This window comes from Urocitellus parryii, chromosome 9 (genome assembly GCF_045843805.1).
Source record: "Urocitellus parryii isolate mUroPar1 chromosome 9, mUroPar1.hap1, whole genome shotgun sequence".
NCBI lineage: Eukaryota > Metazoa > Chordata > Mammalia > Rodentia > Sciuridae > Urocitellus > Urocitellus parryii.
In genome coordinates, this window is record NC_135539.1 from 65,556,939 (window position 1) to 65,571,820 (window position 14,882).

A 14,882-nucleotide genomic window follows, 5' to 3' on the forward strand; every position below is an offset into this window, starting at 1 on the left:
AAAAAACAAATACACACAAAAAAAAAACCCTGAGCATTACAAGATAGTAGAATGAATCAGACACAACTTTTCTACGTCCATGCATGAATATATGACCAGTATAACTCCACATCATGTTCAACCATGAGAATGGGAGGCTATACTCCATGTATGTTTAGTAAGTCAAAATGCACTCTACTGTCATGTACAACCAAAAAGAACAAATAAATTTTAAAAAAAAAAAACAACTAAGCATTATTTTGGATGGCTGGGGAGTTTGGGAAAATTAAAGCAGAGAATTCAAGGCAACAGGCAGTCATCAAATCACACAAGTCAGCTCTTCTGGAAAAACTGCAGGCTGGCTTTGGGGTGAAAAGGCCAGGCCAAGTACTGTCCAGTAGTACAGATGATCTCACACTTGTTTACGGGGTTGCTCTGAGGTTGTGTTCTTCCTGTTCACACAGAGTGTGTTCTCGCAGCCAGATCATTTGCTCACTGAGAGCTGGAACAAGTCAGTCTTCCCCTGGTGCCCTGGTAGCACCAGGGCAGCTCCCTGCTTCTTCTGTAAGCTCTCTAGGAAGGAAAGGTGCTAAGACTGGCAAAGCTGCTGGACCTCAAGTTTCTTTTCAGCCTGATTTCCACCACCAGGTAGGGTGACCCACCACCCCAGTTCCTTGGGACTAAGGAGGTGCCCTGATGCACAGCCTTCATTTTGAAAAACTCAGTCGCATTGCACAGGGCCATCAGAAAGACGGAATACCATATCCTTAGTTTTGCTCCAAGCGTTGGGTACTGTTTGCTCCAGGCCATTTGTTTCTCCTAATCTGACTCATACCCAGGCCTCATTGTTCTCTTCTGCACCGTTGACTTTACTGTATTTCTCAATGCTTAGGCTCAGCCCTGCTTCTCTGGCTTCCCTTCGTGACAGTGCTGGATTCCTCCTCTTACTGTGTCATCCTACAACATTCCTACATGATATGATCCATCTTGTCCCCTGGGAGCTTGGGATTTCTCACCCCATGCCCCATGAAACCTTCCTGTCACATTTACCTGGGAGCAGCAGAGCAGGGGGACATTTATGTGATGAGCCTTATCCTTAAATATGGTTATAATGTAACACTTCTGACTACACAGCTCAGAATAAGAAAGTCAAAGGATTCAGTGGTTGTCCGGTAACACAGAAGAGGAATCTATAAGCTACAGTGTCTATAAGCTCTTCTGTCACATAGAAGAGGAGTCTATAAGCTTTTTCTGTAAAGGGACAGAGAGTCAATATTTTGGGCTTTGTGTACCACACAGTGGCTGTCATAACTAATCAGCCCTGATACTGTAGAATAAAAGGCAGCTACAGACAACATGGCAATAAACAGGAATGAGTGTGTGCTAATAAAAGCTTATCTATAATTATAGGCAATGTGTCTAATTCAGCCCATGGACCATAATTTGTAAATTCCTGATATAGAACATCCTTCCAGATAATCTTGGATTTTTTTTTCATTAAGCTTGCAAAAGTTTTCTTTGACCTCACCACTTAGATATGCCATAGCTCTACTTGCAATTTACACGCCTTCTTCATTCAACTACATCATTAGCTCTTTTAATCAATTATCCTGTCATTCAGCTGATCTTACAGAAATCTTTGCCCAATAAAAATAAATTCTTGCATCAAGACATTGACATGGAAGGAAGGATCACATGGCATTTAATTTTAGGGGCATATTTAACACAAGTTGCAACATGAAATATATCCACGGAGTTGGGCGAGATGTTAGGGTAATTGATGTGATACAGGGTTGATGTTTTGTTAACTGGACTGCTAGATGCCTGGAGAAAACCTCCTCTGATAGGGAATAGTGTCCTCACTCTTTGTGATGAGTTTTAGCTCTTAGCTCTGTCTGCTTTGTTTTTCACTAGAGTGTCAATCTGTGTTCAGGGCTCCAGAGCTCTGAGTACTTTGTGTAGAGTCTTGCTTTCCTCATTTAAAAATTACCGAGTCCATCAGCATCTTCATAACATATTTAAAAATGTCTTGTTCTGTCCTTAGAATGTACTTTCATAGGAAGAAGGGGTAGAAAGAGGAGGAAAACATCTCTAACATTTTAAACTGATTTTTGGGAATACATTCACAATGTGCATGTACCTGGAAACTGCTTCTATCAGATAAGAAACCTGGGAAGAGAGAAGGAAAACAGGACTGGGAAGACTATTTCAGCAAATTGTCCTTATGTGCATTTATCTGGTCCTAGAGGTGAGATGAGATTGAAACTAAGGACAGTAACAAACAGGGAACTGAAATATTATTGACCTGCTCCTACAAGCCATTGCTATTGGTGGAGTTACTGCAGAAGGAGAGTTCTCTTTAGCACAAGGCGGCTCCTGTGGGCTCATTGCTGAGCAGATACTGCTGAGCCCAGAAAACTGAGAGCCTTCACAAGTCAACTCCACACCCCCTCCAATTTGTGCTGGGTAGGGAGTCCTCGGCAGGAAATCCTCCATCTGTTTTCCTTTACTACAAGGAACTTCAGAGGATGAGTTCATTTTGCTTCAAACATCCTCATGTTGCTGTAAAACAGTACTGGGCTGAATGATGAGAAATGTCACCAGGAAAGCAGGAGGACACCTTCGAATGGAGACAGATAGTTACACCTCTGAATTACATTCTAGTTTCTAGACAGGGTTTATTTTTTTTTCTTTGTTGCTTACATTTCAATTTTGCTTTCTTTCCTTTCATTTTTTTTAAGGACAGTCTTTTGTTTTTTATAACTTCCTCATAGAACTTGGATATTTGGAGAAATAGTACAAAAGGAAGATTTCACAATATTTGTCCTGTGGATTACTGGAGTGAAGCTTGAGGTCTAAAGGATTATAGCTAGATCAGTCTCTCTTTTTAAACAAAAACTCTTAATTTGAATTTCAGGATTACTTTAAAAATATCACTGCAAAGTAAGTACTGTGATTTTTCTCTTTCTTTGCTTTTATTTTCCTAATAAGCATCTTTTTGCATATGGTAATCTCATTAAAGTTATTGGTTAGACTATAAGTAACATGATTTGCCGACCCATAAATTAATTATAAGATGAGATATTGAGTTTTTGCTCTTAATGCTGTTTAGCAGGTAGCAGGTAATATTTATAGTCATGTTTATGTTTGTGTGTCAAGAATTATTTAATTTCATTAACATTTTGAGTGAATATCTTTTGCCTCATTTCCTCTAGTAATATAAACTATCTTTCAAATTGGAAAATAAGCAAGGGAAAAAAATCTCTTTGGAAAACAACACCGTTGGCCCTAGCAAGCAGATCATACTGTCGATTTTTCTGGAATGTATAGGTAAATTGGCTGAAGAACTTTTTAAATCTAGAGGGTAAAATTAGCTTAAAATGTTACTCTTGTGAACTCCTTTTGAAAATGCCATTAAATCATATTGCAGACTTGGGGTCGGGGGAAATGCTCTTTGGCAAAGGGCACAGAAACATTAAAAATATTTCAACTGCTGTTACCTTTCTGCAGTGACACTATTAGTTTGAGCTGCAACTGTGCATGTTTTGGAGCCTCCTCGGGAATCTAGAGCTTTGATGCTGATCCATCTGGATGCAGTTAAACGGTGCACATTGATCAGGGAGGAGTCTAGAAGTGGCCAAACTGTGCTTCCCCCCCACACACCCCCAGGCTCCTATCTTCTTCCACCCACCCCTCATCCCTTCCAACCTTATGTGGTAGCTGTAAATCCTGAAAGTGCTGTTGGAAAGATGGCATTTCCCTTCCCAGCAGTCAGCCAGGGGAAGAGACAGCTGTGTGGATGTACTTTCTGCTTGCTTTCTGGGCAGCGTGGAACGCAGGGTGATTTGTTTGTGCTTCCTCCACATCCCCTGTCGCACACTTTACCACCAAACCCTCATCTATACCACAGACCAGCTGGCCTGAAGGACATATTCCAGAGAAAGATAATGGGTGAAGTTCACTTCCATAGACGTGTGGCATCCCTCCCTCTATCTTTCAGTAGTAGTCTTTAAATTTGTCAGCCTCGTTCTCTGAGAAACATGATTCCTATTCATCCTTTCTTGCCAAAGCCAAGTGCTCCCAGAACCAGCCTTGACTCTCTCTAGCCCTTTACTTAAAGATCATTATCTGCCAGGCCATCTGTTATTTTCTCTTAGGAGAGGGTATTATTTCAGATCTGTGGGTGTCCTTTAAATTTCCCCTCACATGTTATAGAGTAGCTAGATGTAGTCCAAGGGCAAAGGCCTGTGGCGAACAACAGGAATCTGTGCCCCACTTTTGCAAGCATTAGTGGCGATGGTGTAATCTTGGATGGCCATAACCACCCACCCCCCCACTAGAGGAGGGGGGAGAGTGATTTGGGAACTGTGAAAAATCAAACAAAATGAGAGTATGGACTTAACCATCCTGGATGGTTGTTGCTTTTACAGAAATTATCTGCTTCTGATTTAAATCCACAAGGATTTGTGCTTCTTTCTAAGGTGCATAGTGTTGCCCCAGCAACCCCTACTTATGGATGCTGGCTACCCACCTACAGTAGTTTGGGTGCTCCACCTTTACCAAGGAGAGCCATGAGGAGAGGAAGTTTGAGGCTGGTGTATGGCTCAGGAGTAGAGTGCTTGCTTAGTGTGCCCAAAGAATGGAGGACTTCCTACCCATCATGCCCCTCTTTCACAAGCTAAGAAAGTGCTCAGTAGAATTTACCTTTTGTAAGTGGCCTGTTGTGTGCTTGCTAGATGACAGTGAGTCTTGTGGTTTCTCATTGTCCCCAACAGAAATTATATTGCTGAGTTTCCAAAGGCATCAGGCCCTCTCTGAACCATTGGGTTGCTTTCCTTTGTAAGGAGAATAGTTTGCACTGAGTAACTCTTCTATAAACCTGTGTTCTGGACAAATGTGAAGGGCCATATTGTATGTATCAGACAATGATAATGTCTAACAGGATCCACCAAGACTATTTACCAGATGAGATGATAAATATTTTATGACACCTATCACATTCCAAGATGTAATGTGATAGGTGTCATAAATATTTTATGACACCTATCACCTATCACCTGTAATACAGGTAAGGAAGCAGTTTAATTCAAATATGTTGATAGAGGAGGAACAAAAAAGATCTAAGAATGTTCCCATCAACTACTACTCTGCATTCTTCAGTGTTTATTATCGCTGTTGTTTATTTCCTAATTGTTCAGGCTGTAGATTGCCAGGCTCTTTTCATATTATTTTAATCTATGGATAGCATTTCTGGCAGAAAATCGGCAGCCAGGAGTGTATGGCAGGCTGGGATGAGGTGGAGTGGGAGGAGCAATTGAAACCTCAGCAATGAGTTTTTGTTGCTTGTATTGGAAATGGATTTCAGTTCTCTCTGCTCTGCATTAACTTCCATGTCAAGAGTGACTTCACCCCACACCATGTGTTTCTGTGCTTGGGTTTTTGTAGAGTTATAGGGATAATTAATTCTTGTTGGCTAAAAACATAATTCTTGGAAGAAAACATCACATTAGTGAACAAATGTGTGTTAGTTGTTTATGTTGGGCCAGGTTTTCATTATCCACTCAGAGAATGGAATAAAGTCTTTCAAATTACCAAGAAGGGACCAGGGATCAGAATTTTTGCTGCCTTAAAACATAAATTTTAAGTAAAATTTACTATAACATCTGCTCTTATAAAAAAAACTGTGTTAATAAGTGATAAATAGTGGTAACTGGCCTATAAACAAGCGAGACAAGACATATCAAGATGAGACATGATATTATCAATGAACAGGTGAGTAAAAATTTATAAATTTGAAGATGGAAGTCATTGGTATTTCATAACAGTTTTCTTCATTTTAATATTTTTCTGGGTTATGGAAACATTTTCAGCTAATTTGCCACATTGGTTACATCATTGATTCAAAGTTTACTTATTGAATGCCCCTTAGGCCATTACTTTTGAAATGGTCCATGATTATAATTGAAAGTAAATGCATTGCTACAGGGTAAGTCTGTATTTTGAAGACAGCGTCCACGGAGACAGAAAAATTGAATTCAGAAATACTATATCCTTACAACTTTAGGTCCATAGAAATTTGAAACTAGAGTGGATTTTGAATCATCTCATCCAACCCCTCTATGTATGAGGAAACTGGAGGCAGTTAGGTAAAATGGTTTACACAATAGCACTAATTAGTTGCAGAACTAGAACAAGAATTCTAGCCTCTGACCTCCAAATCCAGTGACATTTTTATTTATTTATTTATTTATTTTTACTTTTTTACTTCTTATGTTTTAAAAGTATTATTGCTAGCCAGGCACAGTGGCACATACCTGTAATCCCAGCAATTTGGGAGGCTAAGGTAGGAGGATCACGAGTACAAACCCAGTCTTAGCAACTTAATGAGGTCCTAAGCAACTCAGTGAGACCCTGTCCCTAATAAAATATTTTAAAATGGAAGGGGGCTGGGGATGTGGCTTGGTGGGTAAGTGCCCCTGGATTCAATCCCAGGTACAAAAAAAAAAGTATTATTGCTTCTTACAGTGACTAAAAAATAATGTGGATATGGCCCCACAGTCATTCCATTTAATTCCTTTTTGGCCTTTTAAGTATTTTAATATAAACTATCAGACACACACACACATACATACAGACAAACACACACACACACACACACACACACACACAATCATTCAATAGTTATCTGCAAACCAACCACCAAGATTAAAAATGTTATTTTGCCATCTTCAGTTTAGATAACTTGTAAAATAAAATAAAATGCATTATAAACACAACTGAAACACTACCCTTTTCTCTTTCCCCTCTTTTCCAAAATAACTACTATCCTGAAACTGCTGCATATCACTCCCTTGTATATTTTGGGTATTTTGGTATTTTCACCATATGCATGTGTATGTGTGGTAGATACAGATTTGGCTACATCTCTGTGCGGTTATATCTATTTGTGATTACCTTCATGTTTTGTGTTTAGATTTTAAAATATATAAAGCATCTCCATATTCCTTGGTAACATTTTTTAAATTCAGCCTTGTTTGGGGAATGTATCCATGTTGCTACATAGGTAAGTATCTATTGTATTTTTTGCAACTTCAGGATAATATCATGTTGCATAAATAACACAAGGTTGATTTATCGATTTTCCAACTGAGAGAAATTTGGATTATCCTTGCAGTTTTGCTATAGATGCTGCAACCGTGCCAAAGGGATCTCTATACATAACTTCTTACATGTGTGTTAAAATTTCCTGAGTTGCCTAGAAGTTGAATTATCTGGTTGTAGGGAATGCATGTGTTCCCTTTACTACACGACGCTAAATCACCCTACAAATAGTATTGGCTTACTCAACAATGAACATCGCTGAGCAGTTGTTCCAAAGTAGGGGTTGATAAGAATCACTTAGTAGGAAGCTTTTAAAAATTACCAATGCCTAAGTCCCACCCCACACCAATTAAATCAGAATCTTTGGGGATGGGACCTGATGCTTGTTTTAAAGCTTCCCCCTGGTGATTCAAATGCACAATCAGTACAGCATCTGTTTCTCCATATCTTTTCCAATACTTGCTGTGTTCCGACATTATTTATTTATTTTTTTGCCAGTCCTCTCAGATGGTTTCTTTATGCAGTTAATAATCTAGGATTACGAATTCATCTTCAAGGAAAAAAAAAAAAACATTGTAAAAATACGTAGCCAGAGTAGATAGAGCCAGCCCTAAAGACACATTTTGTCCTTTTTTTTTTTTGATTTGTGTCCTAGGACAATTCTTAAGTTATTTTCTTGATTTGGGTTTCCTGAACCATATACATATTCTGGTTATAAATTCTGAGTAGACAATCTGTTTTCCCTTCACTTGGCATCTAGATAGAGATGGATGGGCATCATTGTTGTGTCCATCTTCTGGCCCCAACCTGTCTCCTGCTTCTACTTAGGCATTTGATTCTAAGCTTCTATGTTACTGAGACCCATAAGTTTGTTGAACGTAGATCAGTGTTTGTTTATTTTCTACCCATACTGACTTTTAGATCTCTGTGTCTCAGACCTAGAGAGGAGTCTCTCCCCCACCCCATCTTCTCTCTCTCTCTCTCTCTCTCTCTCTCTCTCTCTCTCTCTCATATTCTTTTATTTTAAATATTTTTTAATTGTCAATGGACGTTTATTTTATTTACTTATTTGTGGTGCTGAGGATCCAACCCAGTGCCTCACACATGCTAGGCAACTGCTCTACCACTGAGCCACACCCCCAGCCCTCTCTCTCATATTCTTGTTCTTGCCCTCTTTTTGCAAGCTTGGAATACATTTGAAAAAAATAACATCTTTGTATCTGTTATTTTAAGTGTTCATAGTGGGAAAATTTTCAGGTTTTCCTGAGAGAAAAAATGCAGAAGAGAAGTTCTACTTTGACCTTTTTAATATTAAAAAAAATAAAAGATCTAAGAATTTCACAAATCATATCCTCTGTGCCAAGTTTTCTTACCAGCTTTTATAGAAATTTAGGCTGTCCAAGAATCAGCTTGAAATTTATTAAACTAATGTAAACCTGAAATATTACTATGTAGCCTCTAAGGAGGTACATGCCTTTGAACTTCTACAATAAATTCACTCACAGCTTGGTGGGTTGAGAATGATGGGGTACAGCATGGGGTAAGGCTATGTGCCCTACTTTGAGAAAATTTAGGGAATGTACTATAGAGGACAAGTATCTTCTGAAACACTGTAAACATTATTTGCTTTTCCTTATTGAGAGACTAGGACATATTTTTTAAAGGTTATAAGGAAAAGCCTGAAGCTTTTTCTAGCCCTAGAATTTTGTGATTTTTTAAAAAACTGTTTTAGTTGTAGATGGACACAATACCTTTATTTTACTTATTTATTTTTATGTGGTGCTGAAGATCGAACCCAGTGCCTCATGTGCGCTAGGCAAACACTCTACGATTGAGCCACAACTCTAATCCAAAATTTTGTGATTTTTTTTTCTCCTACCTTGGGACATTTTCCTGACAAATCTTCTTATAGACTGCATACAGCTTTATAACCAGATGCTCGATATCAGAGTTGTCCAATCTTCTCAAAACACATTCCATTTCTACTTGACATAGCACCCCAATAAGTCCATAGAAATAAAGGGACTATATTCATTTTTTTCTACTGTTAATATTGTTCTTATCTGATACTCTACACATAATTTTTCTGTCAAAATTATGAAACCACCAACTATTTGTTAGTGAACTAATAAAATATCTGTTTGTTATTACCAAATAAAACAATTGGTACATCTAACAAAACACTAATTGTTGAACACAATACATACTATGGAAAAAATGTTATTACTTATATTGAACATGCTATAATTTTGAGACATTTTGCCCTAAAATTCTGTTTGGAAACAAGAACTTAGGGGGAAGAAGTCAGTAATAAGTCACAATTAAAATTAAAAACAAAAAAATTCATAAAAATAAAGCACATATTCTTTCAACACTTGATACCCAAAGTTATTTCTAAAGATTTGGCATATTATTTTAAATTAAACATCTCAAACAGATCATTACAAAAATAAATCTATCTCTTTGCTGAATTTCATTCTGTGTTTGGATTGAGGTGGAGTCAGTTTTTAGCTGCATGATAAGAGGGCAGACGCTGAGTCTTTTTATTTTCTTAATTAAGAATTACCATTTCAAGCCCTTGTCAGTAGTTTACAATGGCAATAATTCCTCCCAAAACAGTTGTTACTCTAGATCCTAAGTGGTTTGCCAGAACATTAACCTCAACTTGACCTTTCATGTTTTCGAGGAGGGGTATATAAGGGTCAATAATCATTTCTAGAAAATTATCAGGCCTGGGCTGCACCCTGCATTGTATAATTTGCTTTAAAAAATAATATAATGTGTTTGTCATTTTAAATAACTGGGATCAGCAAGGCTAATGAAAATATTTAAATCCTTATCCGTTGGAATGAAAAGAGTTGGCTCCCGAAAATGCTGACTTTAAAATTTTTGTTCTGCTTTTGTTGATCCCTTCTGCTGATGCACACGACCTACTGATGTGTGGCTTGGCGTGTCATGGAGACCCATTCATCCATGTTATACAGGAAAGGGGCTTCCGGACCTCTACATGGGCTGCAGCACATTCCTTTAGTTTTCTAACAAAGCTTTTAATGGGTGACTGTGACTAATGAGCATGGTGTCCCAGGAGAAATGGAGCATGGGCTTCCACTGCCCCTTCAGACAAGCTCCCAGCCCAGGGTTCATCTTGCTTGAACCAAGGAGAAGGCAAGACCAAAGGCTTGAGATGAACAATAACTAATAGTTTCATTTTCCACCTTTATAAACTGGCATTAATAATTCTTACCTAAGCAATCAGAGCCAAGGCCCCCTGCTCTGGCCCTGGCCACTAAAGGCCATACATCCCTCTTCTTGAGAATCCAAGTTAACTCTAACTTAACCAAAGTACAACCTGAGTTTATTTGCCTAAGCAGAGAAAACTTCTCCTCTTTGTGTAGGGTAGCCATCCTCTTCTGCCTGAGATCACTTGGGATGAGGCAAGGGCTGGAATAGGCCACCCTGAGCTGGTTAGAAAGGGGCTAGACACCTACTATGTGCAGAAAATGCTGATGCAGAGAGTTACTCTCTGAGATTTTTCTCATTTTTGGTTTTGAATTTATACTTTCAATTATGCACCTTGCTACAGTGCAACAGAGAAATAAGTGGGGATAATAAAGGAGATGCAGGACAAAGCGCTCCTAGTTGTTGCCTATTACTTATTATATCAAGAACACTAGGTAAATAAGGTCATTAAAATCAGTATGTTCCTAAGGCCAAGGGAAGGGGTGTTCTCATTTCCTAGGATCTCAGCATTAGTGTTTGAAAGGACACCAGCAGGTCTCATTTGGTCATTGGTATATCATAGACTTCATATTTCTAAGTGATATGAGTATGAATACCATAAAAAGAATTTAAATGTCTTTAAAGTATGCAATTAATTTTTAATTCTGAAATTGTTCTAGCACATAACCTGGAGGACTCTTCCTCACTCCCATTGCTGATCTTGCTTTTAAACAGCCTTGGTTGAACATATGACTCTATTACCTCTTGTTCTATGTATCTGTATCCTATCTCACTTTAAAATTCCCTGTTTCCAGTCCTGGAAACTGGATTTGAACTTCCTTTCATCCTATCCAGTGTGTATTGGCCATCCAGTTCTCAGTGTCATAGACCTCTCTTCCTTCTGCTGTGACATTCCATTGGCTCACTATTCTCTGATGAAGATGCATGACTTCAGGTTTCACGTGTCTCTCATGATCAAGATCACAGACCTCCTATCTCTGCCTATACACCCTGTCCCATGTTACCTTTGACCCCCACTGCCTCCTTCCTCCCCTTTAATAAGACTGTAATCCTTAGCATCTGCACACTATTTGGACAACTTGTTGATAATTCTCTCCTGCTGTCTCTTACAGACATTTTTTTTAAAGTTTCTATTCACATCCCTTCCTTTTTCAGTGTATAAGTTATAACTCAAACTTTCAAAGGAAACTTTCCAGATTGGAGATATTGGGTTATTTGAAGTTTCACTAGCTTATGATATAAGTTAAAAAGCTCTCATATTCTACATAAAAACATGTTTAATTTGCAAGTTTTGGAAAAGGAAGATTTCACTGTTCTTCTAGACCAACTATTTTAAGGCAGGAATCTGGTTTTGTGTCCTGTAGCATCTTGTGTGAATCCCTGAACTCATAACTTGTGTAATGTTGACAGTTAATGATGGTGGCAGTATCCAACTCCCTGTATAAAATAAACTTCTAGGAAAATGGGCCTAGAACACAGAGTTGGTCAAATGCCATGGAGTTCCCATACTATACTTGAGGAGCAGAAAATTATAAAGAAATAATTATCCAAGGAGGCACCCGAAACAGATAAGCCATCCAGTTGCTCATAAAATGAGAACAATACCAATTGGAATTACCTTGGAGTGTACCTAGAGATGGGCATATAGAGAGTTCTCAATAATATTAAATTGACCGTGACCATTTTGTTTTCAATTCCATATAATCAACCACAATCATAACTTATTCAGCAATTTCTGCATCAAATCTACAGTTATTTTATGATTACCTCAAGATTCCAAAGGACATTATAAGTCAGTGCAATAAGAGGACTCCTTAAACGGAGTCCTTTAATCTACGAGTACAAGCTTGTCTCTTCCCTTGATGTGTCATAACAAATTAAAGATTGCCAAAACTCATAAGACAGTGATAACACTTCCTCCTCATGGAATAATAGGATATATGTCTTTAGTTACTCCATGACTTATTTGGTTAAAATATAAAGAATTATTATAATTCAGTGTTATCGAGTATTTGAAACAGTAGTGGAAAACATGAAATTGCCTTCCTTATATCTTATTGAAAATAGGATTACCATGCTGATATCCAAGGCAGATTCGAAAACTATTTTAAGCTGTACAGATGTAGCACTTTGCACTCATCAATAATAGTTCCTCTGTTCTTTGATTGCTTGGTGTTTCTTCTAAGATATTTATAACTCCGGAATACTGAAACAAATATGTTCAAATTCAACCTGGGAGTTTCAACCAGCATCTCTTTCACCAAAGACATTTACCAACCCTGTGTTATTTAAAGGCCAAATGGAACTGTTATGGTAAAAATCTGGAAAGAATGTCATAATGAACACAGTACAGAGAACACATTTTCACAGAAATCATGATTCCCAGTCTTATAATTTAATTTGCATGGTTGAATGAACTTGTCTTTCTCCTACTCCAAAAATACAGCCTAATACTCATAAACTGCAGTCCTTCAGAAAAGCAGCTCAGTCCCTAACTTAGCATCCCATAATTATGCCCATTCTGTACCTTCATACCCAATAATTTTTTAATTAAAAATAAATTTTAGGTCTCCAGGCCTGAGGAAATGATGGGAAAAGGAAAGAATTTCTCTACATTTCTTTCACCTAAAAATGAAATCACTTAAGCTAAAAGGAGCAATGAGACTCATATTTTGGGTAAGGGTATGTGAACTGTCACAGGAAAGAATAGATCATGTTATATGAAACCTTACGAAATATATTTTTGGCGTTTTTCTCAAGGGGGTTAAGAAAAAAGTTTCTAGGAGAATTTCCTTAACTTGCTTTTAGAAGTATATTATTAGAATCTGGCCCTCTGTGTTGTCAGTCATAGCTGTAATACTCCACATCTCAGTGGCTTCTCACTTGAAAGGTGTGGTTCTTACTCACAACACAACCCAGTGGTATTAGGATGAGGACAGCATGAGGCTCTGTACTAAGTAAGCCCTCATTTGGAGACTTACAATATATGGCTTTGCTATTTCTAGGGCCTGTCCTTCTCGGCTTTCAGCCCATGGAGGATTGTCTTATTCAGCAATTTCTGCATCAAATCTACAGGATGTCTTCTGGGGCCTTATTAAAATCAGTATATGTCATTTCTGCCCCCAACCCATTGTCTAGAGCTCAGTCATATAGTCCTACTTAACTGCAAGAGAGACTAGTAAATGTAACCAGACAGCCTGTAAGAAGAAAAGGAAATCGATATGATGAGCACAGAGTAGTCGCCTCGTCATCAATAATTTTGAATTGGGATTAAAAAAGAAGATGTGTGAAAATACCTTCTTGGTTGGTTTTGAATGTTAGTAACTATAAGAAAATAAAAGACTAAGTATGTCCCTTCTAAGGAGCTCTAGTTATAGATTTCCTATTAAGGAAAACACTCCATTTTTTAAAAATTTTTTATTCTAATTAGCTATACATGACAGAATGGATGTTGACCCATCAGACATAAATGGAGTATAACTGTTCATTCTTCTGGTTGTACATGATGCAGAGTTGCTCATCCATGCACATAGGGTAATAATGTCTGATTCATTCTACAATAATTCCTACCCCCATATACCCTCCCCTCTGTTCACTCACCTCTGCCTAATACAAAAACAACCTCTATTCTCCCTTCCCCCTTATTGTGAATTAGTGAACTCAATTTTAGATGTTGTGAAGGGTGTAAGATGAATCAGACATCATCCTTGCCCTCAGGAAGTATACGGTCTTCTAAAGAAGCAGGCTTTCTTCCATGACTGTTCTCTAGCTGTGTGACAAGATGTTCAACTGGAAATTTCTACCAAGTCATCTAGCTGTAATAGATACAAAATTCCAAAGTAATATGCCAGGTCTATGTGGGAATTTCTAAAGGAAAATCAAGAATAGGTTCTATAAACTAACCATTTGTCAGCCACAAAGAGGACACAAAAGGTTCACCTCAGCAGAGAAAAGCTGAGGTGGATAGCCAGGAACCCAGGTTGTGAGAAAGAAGCAACCAGCAGGTTCCAGCTGCTTTCCTTGAGTCAACAAATGAGAAGAGTGGGTGAGTCTGTGGAGAACCTACAAAAGTGATCTTTGAGAGAAATGATCAACTCTATATATTGGCTCCACTCTTTTCTGTGTCAAAAAATAATGTTCCTGCTGTTGAAGTCAGCTTTGTGTCACTGTGACCAAAGACCTGACAAGAACAATGTAGAAAAGAAAGTTTATTTTGGCTCATGGCTTCCGCGGTTCAGTCCATGGTCAGCCAACTCCATAGCTCTGTACCCAAGGTGAGGCAGAACATCATGACAGAAGGGCATGGGGGGAGAAGCCACCAGGAAGCAGAGACAGCTTCTTCCACCAAGGACAAAATATGAACCCCAAAGACATGCCTGACAGTGACCTCCTCCCTCCAGCAACACCCTGTCTGCCTACAGTCACCACCCAGCTAATCCATATCAGTGGCTGAATCCACTGATTAGGTTTTATCTCTCCTAATCTAATCATTTCATCCCTGAAAATTCTTGCACTGTTTCACACATCAGCTTTTGGGGGACACCTCATATCTAAGTAGTAAC

The 14,882-nt window shown here is 38.3% G+C and overlaps 1 protein-coding gene across 1 annotated transcript in view; it reads left to right on the plus strand.

The window, feature by feature from the left end:
• Positions 1-498: 498 nt before the first annotated feature.
• The window catches only part of Kiaa1217 (KIAA1217 ortholog), a 381,206-nt gene continuing 366,822 nt past the window's right edge, over positions 499-14,882 (plus strand). The window contains exon 1 of the mRNA XM_077802776.1: positions 499-627. The gene's annotated coding sequence lies outside the window, so the exon portion shown is untranslated. The remainder of the gene's footprint in view (positions 628-14,882) is intronic.